Source organism: Rhinoderma darwinii, chromosome 8 (assembly GCF_050947455.1).
Source record: "Rhinoderma darwinii isolate aRhiDar2 chromosome 8, aRhiDar2.hap1, whole genome shotgun sequence".
NCBI lineage: Eukaryota > Metazoa > Chordata > Amphibia > Anura > Rhinodermatidae > Rhinoderma > Rhinoderma darwinii.
This window is the reverse complement of record NC_134694.1, coordinates 98,435,095-98,448,279: the sequence shown is the minus strand read 5'-3', so window position 1 is coordinate 98,448,279 and position 13,185 is coordinate 98,435,095.

The following is a 13,185-nucleotide window of genomic DNA, read 5'->3' as shown; positions in this document are numbered from 1 at the left end:
CGCTCCATACTCCCCCTTGGTGGCTGTGGCATACAGTTTCTTCACATGTCGCCAAGGGGTATATAAAAAACATCTTTATTAAAAATAATTGTGTTAATTCATTATTTTTCGCGCACATTTTTGAACAAATTATTTTGTTAAACTTTATTTAAAACATCTTTGTCCCACAAGGGGACTTTATCTTTAAAATTAATATAAATATATAATAAAAATTATTTTAATGCATTGGTATACCTATGTATTTCAACACATTACTGCCTTTGCATATAAAATGCATAGGCAGCTGTGAGGTCATAACTCAGGTATACCCTAACAGGGATTTTCGTACAAAAGCCTTTGTTAAGCCCAAGGTTGCTCCTTAAAACCATCAGCCCCGGCGATCCCGATTGTGATGCTGTGATCGCAAAGTTTAAATCGGCAGGATCTAAGTTTTCTCCGATCCCGGATATTGCTGCAGGGTGGTGGCTGTCAATCTCAGTCGCACCACCTGCGCGGGATTTTGTGCAGGCACAACTGCTGAGCCCCTGCAATCACAGTACAGTAAATGTACGGCACCGGGAGATAGGTGCCGGCTTTCAGCGCCATACATTTACGGCACAAACTAGGAAAGGTCTAATAAGATATATAAAAAAAGATACTCTAACCTAACAGGTAAACAATGTCAGTGGCGTAGATAGCAGAGAGGGGGCCCCAGAGCAAAGATTAAAATTGACCCCCCATTATGGTGCCGGGCCACCCAGGACAAAGAGCCTAGTGTGTTTTCCCTTCCATGTCCTTTCCATTTCCCTACCAACTTTGCTATCAAAATGAGCAGGACTCCTCTACATTCTTACCACCATATAGCAAAAGGAATGGAACCACTAGGACTGGGCTCGTTCTCTCCAAGGGACCCATATCAGCCACATTGCCATGCCTCTATGGTACTGTATGTATTCTCTTGATGGCTAATATAACAAAGGCATTTTACAGAACTAATACCTGACTTTCTGCACTGGAAGGCATTACTATGTGAATGTCCCTGGATTTCCAAATGTTGCAGCTCTATGAAGGGGCCTGAATCTCTTGTCTCTCTAAAATAAGAAGTACTCCGTCTTCTGTGAATATTTGAGTTTGCTGCCAGGCTTCACATAATGCAATGTTTTATCCCCTAACCCCCACATTTTGCTGGATTTCTGATGTAGTACATCTTTACAATGTGAGACAAGCTGTCTCTGGTGATGACGATCTCTGTTTGGCCTGACATTACTTGTTCATTCTCTTTCCCATAGTCATTCCTGTGAATGTTAGGCCAGTAGTTACTGAGCAGTTCTTGTATTCAGGATTGTTTGCCTAGTCCTCATAGTAATAATATGTATTTATTTCAAGTCCACCGACTGTTGTTAAAACCAATATATCTGATCCTTACTGCAGATAAGAAATGCCATCTCAGTCTCGTTGTCCGAAACACTGCAGAATTACAGAATTATTTCATTTTTCAGTCTTCATGTGTCTGGGAATATGAATTTTATAATTTAAAGACAGTTTTACAGATAAAGCAGCATTCGAGATATGGACTGCTCATTACATTATATTACAAAGAGAGTCTTACCGAGGTGTAATTTGAAGGTCCTGCACCCCAATGCAAAATCTGTAAATGGGCCCCCACATTGCTTATTATAATACAGGCGTCTTCTTATGTATTAGAGAGGCCTCTGATGCCCGAGGGAGCATCAGGACTTGGGTGAGACTGAGGTCCCTGCAAAGCCTACACCTCCGCCCCTGGGGTCTTATATAGCTCACTGGTTGCATATTCTATAACATTGCTTGGTTCTGAAACTTTTCTTTAAATACCATAAACTATGCCATACCCAATTTATCATATTGGTGTAGCCCAAAACACTGTTTTTGTGCTGTTCCCACGTGTGTAATGTGTATTACATATAGTTTGACCCAGGGGCGTAGCTAGGGGGGGGCAAGCGGGGCATGTGCCCCGGGCGCAGTTCAGAGAGGGGCGCCAGCGCCCCCTCCTCCTGCACTATAATTGTACCTGTGTCGCAAGGACACAGGTACAATTAGAAGCAATGAATGACCGGGTACGCTCCGTGCCCGGCCATTCAGCGCCTCTCCACGAATGAAGCGACTGGTACCTTTTGTACCAGTGACGCTTCCATCGATGAAAGGCGCTGACTGACTGGCAGGGAAAGTCATCCTGCCCAGCCAATCAGCGCCTTTCATAGACGCCGCGTTCAACCCTGAGGAGACCTGCGCAGAAGAGAGCAGGTCTCCATGGCTGCCGGACGGCGTGGGAGCGGGAATAAGGTGAGTTTGAAATTATTTTTTTCTTAATTGTAATAGAAGTGTGCGGCTGTATCTGCGGGGGGGACTTTGTCTACGGGGGTGTCTATCTACAGGGGGACTATATCTACAGGGCTGGGCTATATACAGGGGGACTATAGCTACAGGGCTGGGCTATATACAGGGGGACTATATCTGCTGGGCTATATACAGGGGGACTATATCTACAGGGGGGCTATATACAGGGGGACTATATCTGCTGGGCTATATACAGGGGGATTATATCTACAGGGGGGCTATATACAGGGGGACTATATCTACAGGGGGGCTATATACTGGAGTGGGCTGTCTATAGAGCACCATATACAGGGGTGGGCTATATAGTATATAGCCCCCTGTAGATATAGCCCACCCCTGTATATGGTGCTCCATAGATAGCCCACCCCAGTATATAGCCCCCCCCTGTAGATATAGTCGCCCTGTATATAGCCCAGCCCTGTAGATATAGCCCCCTGTAGATATATTCCCCCTGTATATAGCCCACCTCTGTATATAGCCCCCTATGTATAGCCCACCCCTGTAGATATAGCCCCCCTGTGTATAGCCCACCCCTGTAGATATAGCCCACCCCTGTAGATATAGCCCCCCTGTGTATATCCCAGCCCTGTGTATAGCCCAGCCCTGTAGATATGGTCCCCCTGTAGATATGGTCCCCCTGTAGATATGGTCCCCCTGTAAATATGGTCCGCCTGTAGATATGGTCCCCCTGTAGATATAGCCCACCCCTGTATATAGTCCCCCTGTAGATATAGCCCACCCCTGTATATAGTATCCCACAAATAGCTCCCCCTATAGTGCTCCACAGAAAGCCCACCCCTGTATATAGCCCCATTGTACATATAGTCCACCCCTGTATATAGTGCTCCACAGATAGCCCACCCTTGTATATAGTATATACAGGGGTGGGCTATCTGTGGAGCACTATATACAGGGGTGGACTATCTAGTGAAGCACTATATACAGGGGTGGACTATATGTACAAGGGGGGCTATATTCAGGGGTGGGCTATCTGTGAAACACTATATACAGGGGTGGACTATATGTGGAGCACTATATACGGGGGTGGGCTATATCTACAGGGGGCTACATACATGGTTGAGCTATCTGTAGAGCTCTATATACAGCGGTGGGCTATATCTACAGGGGGCTATATACAGGGGTGGGCTATCTGTAGAGCACTATAGGGGGAGTTATTTGTGGGACACTATATACAGGGGTGGTCTATATGGAGGCACTATCTACAGGGGCTCTATGGCAGGCACTATCTACAGGGGGCTCTATGGCAGGCACTATCTACAGGGGGCACAGTGTGTGTGGGACACGGTGTATGGCGCTATTATAATTAGAGGTGCAGTGTATGGTGCTATTATATTTATGGGCATAGTGTGTGGTATAATGAGAACTTTATATTTATTTATAGGTGCAGAAATGTTGGTAAAGTGAGAAGCTGAAGACATGTGAGCGGCAAACTGCAGAAATGGACCGGGAGAAGTCATCATAGAGGTCTGGACCGGATGGAGAAAAAGAACTAGAATCTGAGACGTCACCGGTGAGTCACTCAATGTAAATGTTTATTCTGCCTCTAATCAGTAATGTAGTCACTGTATGATCTGCAGCGAGATGATGGGTGGTATGATTATGATAGGATTTATTTTTTGTGAAACGGCATCTCCCAGCATATCCTTACCATTGTTCGGGCCATGCTGGGAGCTTTAGTTTTACGCCGTACACACCTATACGGCAGGGGTTGCACTAAATTGAGCTGTATTTGTGCTGGTGTTGTATATATATACTGAGCTTGGTTCTGGTGTTGTGTATAGAACCATATTGCTTGTGAAATGGACAAATAATTTTATGCTCGCGTTACATAAAAAGAAATGACACGTCGATTGGTAGAGAAAACAAACATGGCGAGGGGGAAGGAGATGTCGGGAAAGAGGTTGGGGGGGGGGGCGCCAAACTGAATCCTTGCCCCGGGTGCTGGAGAACCTAGCTACGCCTCTGGTTTGACCCCACTGTATATACTTTATATATTATAGTCTGAAATAGAGATGAGGTCATATAGAAAAATCCACCCTGAAATTGTTTAGTAGAGAAGCAAATATGTATTTTCTCATGTTTCCCACATAAAGACAATGAAGGAGTAAGGCCCCCTGCAGACGGCCGTAGCCCTGTGCATGGTCCGTGATTACGGGCACAGATGAACGCGGACAGTCACCCGCATTTGCTGTCCGTGCTCTCATTATGAAGTATAGGAGCACAGTCCCGTAAATTCAAAAAATAGGACATGTCCTATTTTTGGCAGGTCATTTCTACGGCCCGGACACCTTCCTGTAAATTTACGGGAAGGTGTCCATGGGCCATGTAAATGAATGGATCAGTATTTTGATCCGCAATTACAGATCCGTAATTCCGGATCAAAATTACGGTCGTGTGCATGGGGCCTAAAAGCTGAAATACAGATGTGAATCTTCTAGCTTCCATTATGTTATTGCTGAAAATATGGCAACGCAAATTTTAACCTCTAGAATATAAGTTTTCAAGCATCAATCACTGGCAAAAATATGCCCAAGATGGCAAAAAATATTAATGCAACTTTTGGGAACTATATAACCTATCCAAAAATATTGTATTTGAGCGGAAGAGCGAACCTTCACTTCAAAGTCTGATAAAGTAGGCAAAATCCAGAAAAGTGGTCTTCAAGCTTGCTTCTACATATCAGTTGTCTATGGCCATTTTTGGGATGACAGTTGGCATGTCCATTGTGGTGGAAAGGTTATGTATGCCCAAGTCTATGGGCTAATTGATTAGTTATTGTATAGTACTAAAGTGTCTACCCTTCAATCAAGACATCTTAAAAATGTGCGAAATATTAATATCAATACCAATGAGTCTTGCTAAGATAATTATTTTGCGTAATAATTGACTAAAGTTGTTGATAGAGGCTATTAAATGTTTACTGGTTTAAATTTGTGTTCATTGAGCTATAAACTTTATGTATGGCTTCAGGAATTTTTAGGATGTATTGACCCATCCAGATAAATCACCCGATCTCAGGACTGATACTATCTGAACGGCCGTTTTGAGGTCACTTGTAAGTAGATTTGTGTGTTATCTGAATACAAGTAGTAATTGAATTCAGAAAGATGAAATTAGGTCATCCAGAAAGAGAGTGTATAAAGAAGTACGAAGCAGTCCTTCGACAGAACCTTGGGGACATCTTCTTTGGAAATCAATAGCAATGTTCAAGCTGTGTTCAAAATGAAGCAAGGGAAGTGCAAAGAGAAAAATAAGAGGAATTTTCAGGTGAGATTTATGCATCCCAAGTACATGATCGACAGCAAGAATTATAGAAACTAGATCAATCAGACAGTCCGCACCAACAGGGACGAATGTTCTTAGTAAGAAAGACGTTTACCTATTTTATTATGACAAATAAGGTTAAATGCAAATGGAGTAAAGCAGAACATGGACATTTAAAGGGGTTGTCTCAATAAGTCAACCCCTCTCCATATGCTCTATTGTTACTCCCCTTTGTCCGATCCAGCGCCTCTTTTCCAATCGCAGCTGCTGGCTTTCTGCTCAGAGCCGCATCAGATTTTCATGACAACCGGCACGCTCTGATGTCATGGCCAGAGTCACTTTAAGATTTTATTAATAACCTAAAAAGGAGTCAATTTACCCCTTTTTTATAAAACGTATAAATTTTATTGTGTACAAATACATAAAAACTATTACATAAAAAAGTTACAGAGATGATAGCGACCACAGTGTGTGAAGATGGAAACCAGACAGCATAAGTCTGAAATGATAATATGCATGTAATACATATATGGCAAGAAACGAGGATATAGATGTATATATACAAAATGTATATAAGAGTTTTACTTGAAATACTGATAAGGGAGTCACTTATGTGATAGCCCAGGTAAAGCTCACAAACATATGATGACATGTGTTGGTAGCACGTCAGGCCATCACCCACCAAACACAAGGTATGGTAGGTGAAGTGGCTGGACAATGCCAGTCACATGAACACAAAGGTACAAAATACAACATATCCTGGATACCAAATAACAGTATCACCCATAGTACAGTGTCCGGCTGTCTGGCGTCACACCCCAACGCACGTTTCGGCAGAAGCCTTCGTCTGGGGGCTTCATAAAAGATCTCATCAGCAGAATAGGCAATGAACGAGTGTTTGCTCGTTCATCGGCTGATCGCTGCCCTATTTACACAGGGCAATGATCAGGGACGAGCGTTCATGTGCGTTCATATGAACGCTTGTTTGCCCGATAATTGGGTCTTTACAGCTTTGTCCTCTATAAAAAGTGGCAGCGCTTTAGGGTAAAATATAGTCGCTTAGAATCATAGGACCTGGGATGCTACCCCCCCCCCCCCATCCCCGATTAGGGCAGCATGATCTTGCTGACAGGTTCCCTTTAATGGTCAAACTGCACTATTTCGTTCATATTTCAGAAGGCTGTTGATCCATCCATAACTATTGTCTATGTATTGATTTGTATCAGGTAATGCACAATTTAATTTTCTATGCTGTTTGTAGAAGGTAGAAGCCCAATAGCAATATTCAATAGTAAACCTGCATAGACCTGACCTGCAGCCTGCTAAGCCTCTCAGTCAATGGCATCAGACAATGCAATTCTACCAGGGTTGTTAATCCTACTTTATGTGTTATCCCAAAGCAGAATGATATAAATGGTGTCTTTATTACTTAGTAATGACCACATGATGTCACTATTTCTCTTGTTATATTTCCTTTTATTGTATTTAACTCCTCATATTGAGCCAAGGGAAGACTTTTATGTTGTGTTCATAGCCTGAAGATATGTAGTAATTCTTTAAATGTAAATGCACACTTACTGTATCAATAACAAGTTCTACATTTCTGAAGTATTATGGCCTCAATGATAGACGTGGCGAGATAGGAGTATATAAACAAACTACTATAGCTTTAATAATTGCTCACAGTAGCATCAAAAATATACAGCAAGATATTTTTTGTATTAACAGTGCAGATGACTGATCAGCGCTAGCTGCAGGAATAGTTAGGCTGGGTTCACACAACCTATTTTCAGGCGTAAACGAGGCGTATTATGCCTCGATTTACGCCTGAAAATACGGCTACAATACGTCGGCAAACATCTGCCCATTCATTTGAATGGGTTTGCCGACGTACTGTGTCGACGACCAGTAATTTACGCGTCGTCGTTTGACAGCTGTCAAACGACGACGCGTAAAATGAATGCCTCGTCAAAGAAGTGCAGGACACTTCTTTGGACGTAATTTGAGCCGTTTTTTATTGAAGTCAATGAAGAGCAGCTCAAGATTACGGGCGTCAAAGACGCCTCGCAAAATGCGAGGAGTAGCATTTACGTCTGAAACGACAGAGCTGTTTTCTCCTGAAAACAGTCTGTCATTTCAGACGTAAAATCCACTTATCGTGTGCACATACCCTTAGAGGTAAGTATCTGTATAGTCTGGCCTGGGGTTTATATTAGTTAAAGTGGTTTTCCAGTCCCTAAACATGGATGGCATATCCTCAGGATAGGCCATCAGTAGCTGATTGATCGGGGTCGAACTCCCGGGACTCCCGCCAATCAGCTGTTTTGAAGGGGTTGCATCGCTTGTACGAGCGCTGCTTCCCCTTCATTTCTACTTGCTCACTGTGAATCGTCGACACAGATGTAGCAGCCTTTAACAGTATTGCAGCCTCACTTCAATGGGACAAGGCTGCAATACTGCAATACTACTTGCTTACTGTGAATCACCGCTACATGTGTATCGAGGATTCATAGTGAGCAAGTAGAAATGAAGGGTAAGTAGCGCTCGTACGAGTGATGCACCTCCTTCAAAACAGTGAATTGGCGGGGGTCCTGGGAGTCGGCTCCCGACCCATAAGCTATTGATGGCCTATCCTGAGGCTAGGCCATTAATTTTTAGTTACTGGAAAACCCCTTTTAATAAATCTTTATTTTTTTAAGGGACCTCGTCTGCAGTCTGTATTAGCTTAGGGGGTCTGTATATGACTAGGGGCACTGGGGTCTGTATATAAGGGGGTTTGGGGTCTGTATAGATTTTGGGGTATGATTAAAAGGTTATATTGTGATTCAAATGTCTTAGTTTGGGAGGCGTGCCCCACAGTATATTAATAGGAGGAGCATATCTTAAAACATTTTAGGTGGTGCGCTTTGCAATTTTCTTTGTTCGTACGGAATCCATGTTCACTTAAAATCTGAGGCATACCTCCCAACTTTTGAATTCGGAAAAGAGGGACATTTTAAGCCACGCCCCCTAACCACACCCAAATCCCGCATAAACACGTCAAATCACGGCCAGATCCTTCTGCAAATAACAAGCGCACATTGTCACTGCGGATCTCTAGACTGTCTGGATATCACAGATATTATGGATCTGGTTATATCGTCTTTATGTTACTTTTCCTATCTTGGGTATAACATTTGCTCATCACGGCGGCAGCAGCTGCAGGGCAAACCAAAAGGCTGAGAACAATGAAAGTCAATAGGGAGACCCTGTGGTTGATGACTTTTCAATTGACAGGTAGCAGAGTTACATGATGGGGATTTTTTTTTTCCAGTTGTGTAACTCTGCGACAGACACAGCCCCCCTGTAGATAGCTCCACACACAGCCCCCCTGTAGATAGCTTCACACACAGCCCCCCTGTACATAGCGCCACACACAAACCCCTGTAGATAGCTCCACACACAGCCCCCCTGTAGATAGCGCCACACACAGCCCCCCTGTAGATAGCTCCACACACAGCCCCCTGTAGATAGCTCCACACACAGCCCCCTGTAGATTGCTCCACACAGCCCCCCTGTACATAGCGCCAGACACAGCCCCCCTGTAGATATCTCCAGATACAGCCCCCCCAGTAGATAGCTCCACACATAACCCCCCTGTAGATAGCTCCACACACAGCCCCCCCTGTAGATAGCGCCAGACACAGCCCCTCTGTAGATAGCTCCCTGTAGGTAGCGCAACACAACCCCCTTATAAGAGGTAGCCGGCCCTACTGCTGCCACTCTCCGCTCTGCTTTCACTCACCGTCAGAAGAAGGCAGGAGTCTTGTGGCGGTGTTCTCACTGGTGTCGATGCCGGCCCGGGAGTGGATCAGTCCAGTCACCTGACCTGTCACCTGACCGGTGAGTTTAGATGACATGTCAGGTGACTGGATTGGTCCACTCCCGTGCCGGCATCGATCCCAGTGAGAACACTGCCGCAAGACTCCCGCTTCTTTTGATCGATGCTGCAATCGTCCGGCATGCAGGGCGCCTGTCAGCAGCGATCAGCTGTTTTGATACAGCTGCAGCGCCCAGCGGGATATTTTACAGACCACCCGGGACTGTCCAGCCGGATCCTGGATGGTTGGGTTGTATGTCTGAGGCATATGGAGGGATAGTACTGCATGGGCCAACACCAGGCTGAAGGCACCGTATTACAATTTCGTACAACACTAACCGATAACACAGCCCTCTGCAAAAGCTCTGAGTCCTGCGTTTTGCAATATATAAACTGGTCCAAAACCTCTGCATTGATTATACGTTATATGAAACTTGTTCTGAACACAAGGAATATTGTAAAACCTGGTAGCGCTGCTATGGTTCCAGAGAAAAAAAATGCCCTCTCTGACTACCCTGAATGCTGCTTGTCTTTACATGTGGTCTGAACGCACGGCACTACATACCTCCTAACTTTAAATTATTGCAAAGAGGGACAACTCCTGTGTCAGCAATTCTTCCGCTATTAAGCCACGCCTCTAACCCCCCCATACACACTCCGTTTAGCCCACATAGTATCATGCTCCTATAGTGCCTCCCCACAGTATAGCACCCCCATAGTGGCCTCCACACAGTATAATGCCCCCATAGCTACCTGTCACACAGTATAATGCCCCACAGCGCCCCCAAACAATATACTGCCCCATAATGCCCCCATATAGTATTATGCCCCATAGTGACCCCATACAGTATAATGCCCCATAGCTGCCCCCACACAGTATAATGCTCCCATACAGTATAATACCCCATACCTAGTATAATGTCCCCCCATAACTACTGCTTTTGCTTCCACCACACAGTATAATGTGCCCATAACTGCCCCCATACCCAGTAAAATGCTCCCATAGTGGCTAATAAAAAAAAAAAATATCCACCTATCCCCATTCGCAGATGAAGTGGAGGAGATCCTTCCTCCAATCTGTGCTGAGTGGCTTGGCACAGACAGGCGCGATGATGTCATTGCATCGCGCCTATATGTGCCAAGCCGCTCATGGCCGGTGTTACACAGTGAATGCTGGAGAAGGGAGCTAATGGCTCCCTGCTCCACCATTGAATTTAACTGTATTTGTGTCCAGCTACAGTTTAAACCGGGACATACCACTAGCTGCCTAGCAATGCACAGAATCCTGGACTCTCTCGCTGAATCTGGGACGGTTGGGAGGTATGTTACCAGTTGGGAATTTTTAAAATATCAAATAGATCCCCTGGGGGATTTCGTGTCCCCTGTTCCCTCCAGCGGCAAGACCGCTTGCCAGGTGGAGTTAAAGGAACGGCGGTCAAGTATGCACCCTGTCGCTCCATCCAAACCCTATAGCACTTATGGAAATTGCCGAGGCACATGGCTGTTTAATTGCAGCTACCAACATCAACTCAGGCAGCGAGGGGGCAGACACAGAGGCAATTACTATATACACGAAGATGAAAGCCCAAACTGTGCTTCACCTTCGCTGGTGGTGTCCGTCAGAGCATACCATTGCATATGTCTCCTTAGCTGTGAAAAGCCTTTTGTCCAAATTGCTGTTTTTAACATAAACCTAAATTAAAACTAATTTAACTTAATAAAATTTTTTTATATTACTGTTACTTTTAAATTCCTTTAGTGCTCTAAGTTTTTCCACCATAAAGCACCATGATATAAATATTGCCGTATGACTCCCAAATACCCATACAGGAGATAGGTACGCACACAGTGCCACCCCGCGTCACGATAAATTTGGGCAGCCCATAGAATTTCTGAGCCACCTGACAAAACCACATTTTGCCATCTTTGTGGGTCTATGTTGGGGAAATGGCATATTTGCCCACATTTAATAATATCAGGGAGACTTGAGATGTGGTATGCTTTAGGCTTCATGCCCACTTCAGTCTTTTTCTTCAGGGTGCTAGTCGTTTTTCAGACGGCTAGCACCCTGACCCATTCATTTCAATGGGGCCATGCGCACTTCAGTTTTTTTGACGGTCCCGTTGCTCCGTTCCGACAAAAGTAGAGCATGTCCTACTTTGGTCCGAGATTCCGTGACCGTAAGGCCCATGCAAGTCAATGGGGCCGTCAATAAAACTGAAGGCACACGGAAGGCATCCGTGTGCCGTGCGTGTGTGACGGAGCCGTTGCCTAGCCACGGCCGGGCGGGCAGAGGTACACAGTCAGACAGATACTGCACTGCACTAATCGGCAGCCCCTTCTCTCTGTCAGCACTGATAGAGAAAAGAGGCTGCTGAGTAGTGCTGGAGCGCAGCGATATTAAGAAAAATATGTTCGTAAGTACCCCGGGCGTTGTCTTGGTGACGCGTCCCTCTTCTGACATCCAGTCCGACCTCCCTGGATGACGCGGCAGTCCATATGACCGCTGCAGCCTGTGATTGGCTGCAGTGGTCACATGGTCTGAAAGGTCATCTCAGGAGGCCGGACTTGAGGAAGAAGCAGGGAGTTCTGGGTAAGTAGTAACTATTTTTTTGTTGCAGGTTTTTTTTAATGAACCATTAATCTATATTGTGAGCGGGCACATGGTATTCCCTGTCTAGCGGTAGTCTCTGTCCAGGGTGCTGAAAGAGTTAAAGGGCTGCACTGATCAGCAGTAACTCTTTCAGCACCCTGGACAGTGAGTACCGCTGGACAGGGAATAGCATGTGCGGCACTAAGGGTATGTTCACACGTCTTAACAAATTACGTCTGAAAATATGGAGCTGTTTTCAGGCGAAAACACCTCCTGAATTTCAGACGTTTTTGCATGTACTCACGTTTTTCGCGGCGTCCATTACGGACGTTATTGGAGCTGTTTTTCAATGGAGTCAATGAAAAACGGCTCCAAAAACAACCAAAGAAGTGACATGCACTTCTTTGACGCAGGCTACTTTTTACGCGCCGTCTTTTGACAGCGACGCGTAAAATTACACCTCGTCTGAACAGAACATCGTAAAACCCATTGCAAGAAATGGGCAGATGTTTTCAGGTGTAATGGAGCCGTCTTTTCAGGCCTAATTCGAGGCGTAAAACGCCCGAATTACGTCTGAAAATAGGCTGTGTGAACATACCCTTACAATATTGTGTACATAGTGTGAATGGGTTTCAGTTTCCTCTTGGAAACTGAAACACGGAAGTGTACACGGAGTACACACGGGAAGCACATTGTTCCAATCACGGACACATGGATCCGTGAAAAACGGCCGTGAAAACGGTGATGGAAGTGTGCACGAGGCCTTAGGCGCCATGGAAAAGTTTTATTATGTATATGATATGAACCACAAACAGCTGCTTAAAGGAAAACTCTGCGGTAAACTGGACCCTTCTTTGCCAATTTCTATTTATTGTGGGTGGTTGGGGAGGGGTTAAACACTTAGTGCCGGAGATCTTGGCACTGTATAGGCAGTATGTGTATTGTTGTACCCACACTCACCCATACTACTTTTTTCTATAAATAAGCTGCGCTTTTTTGGAAGCTAATTTATGTTCAGTGGTGAGGAAGGGGTTAATAACGCTCTTTGTTAATTGGATAACTTTTGGAATTCAACATAGAATCCTGGTGAAATTAG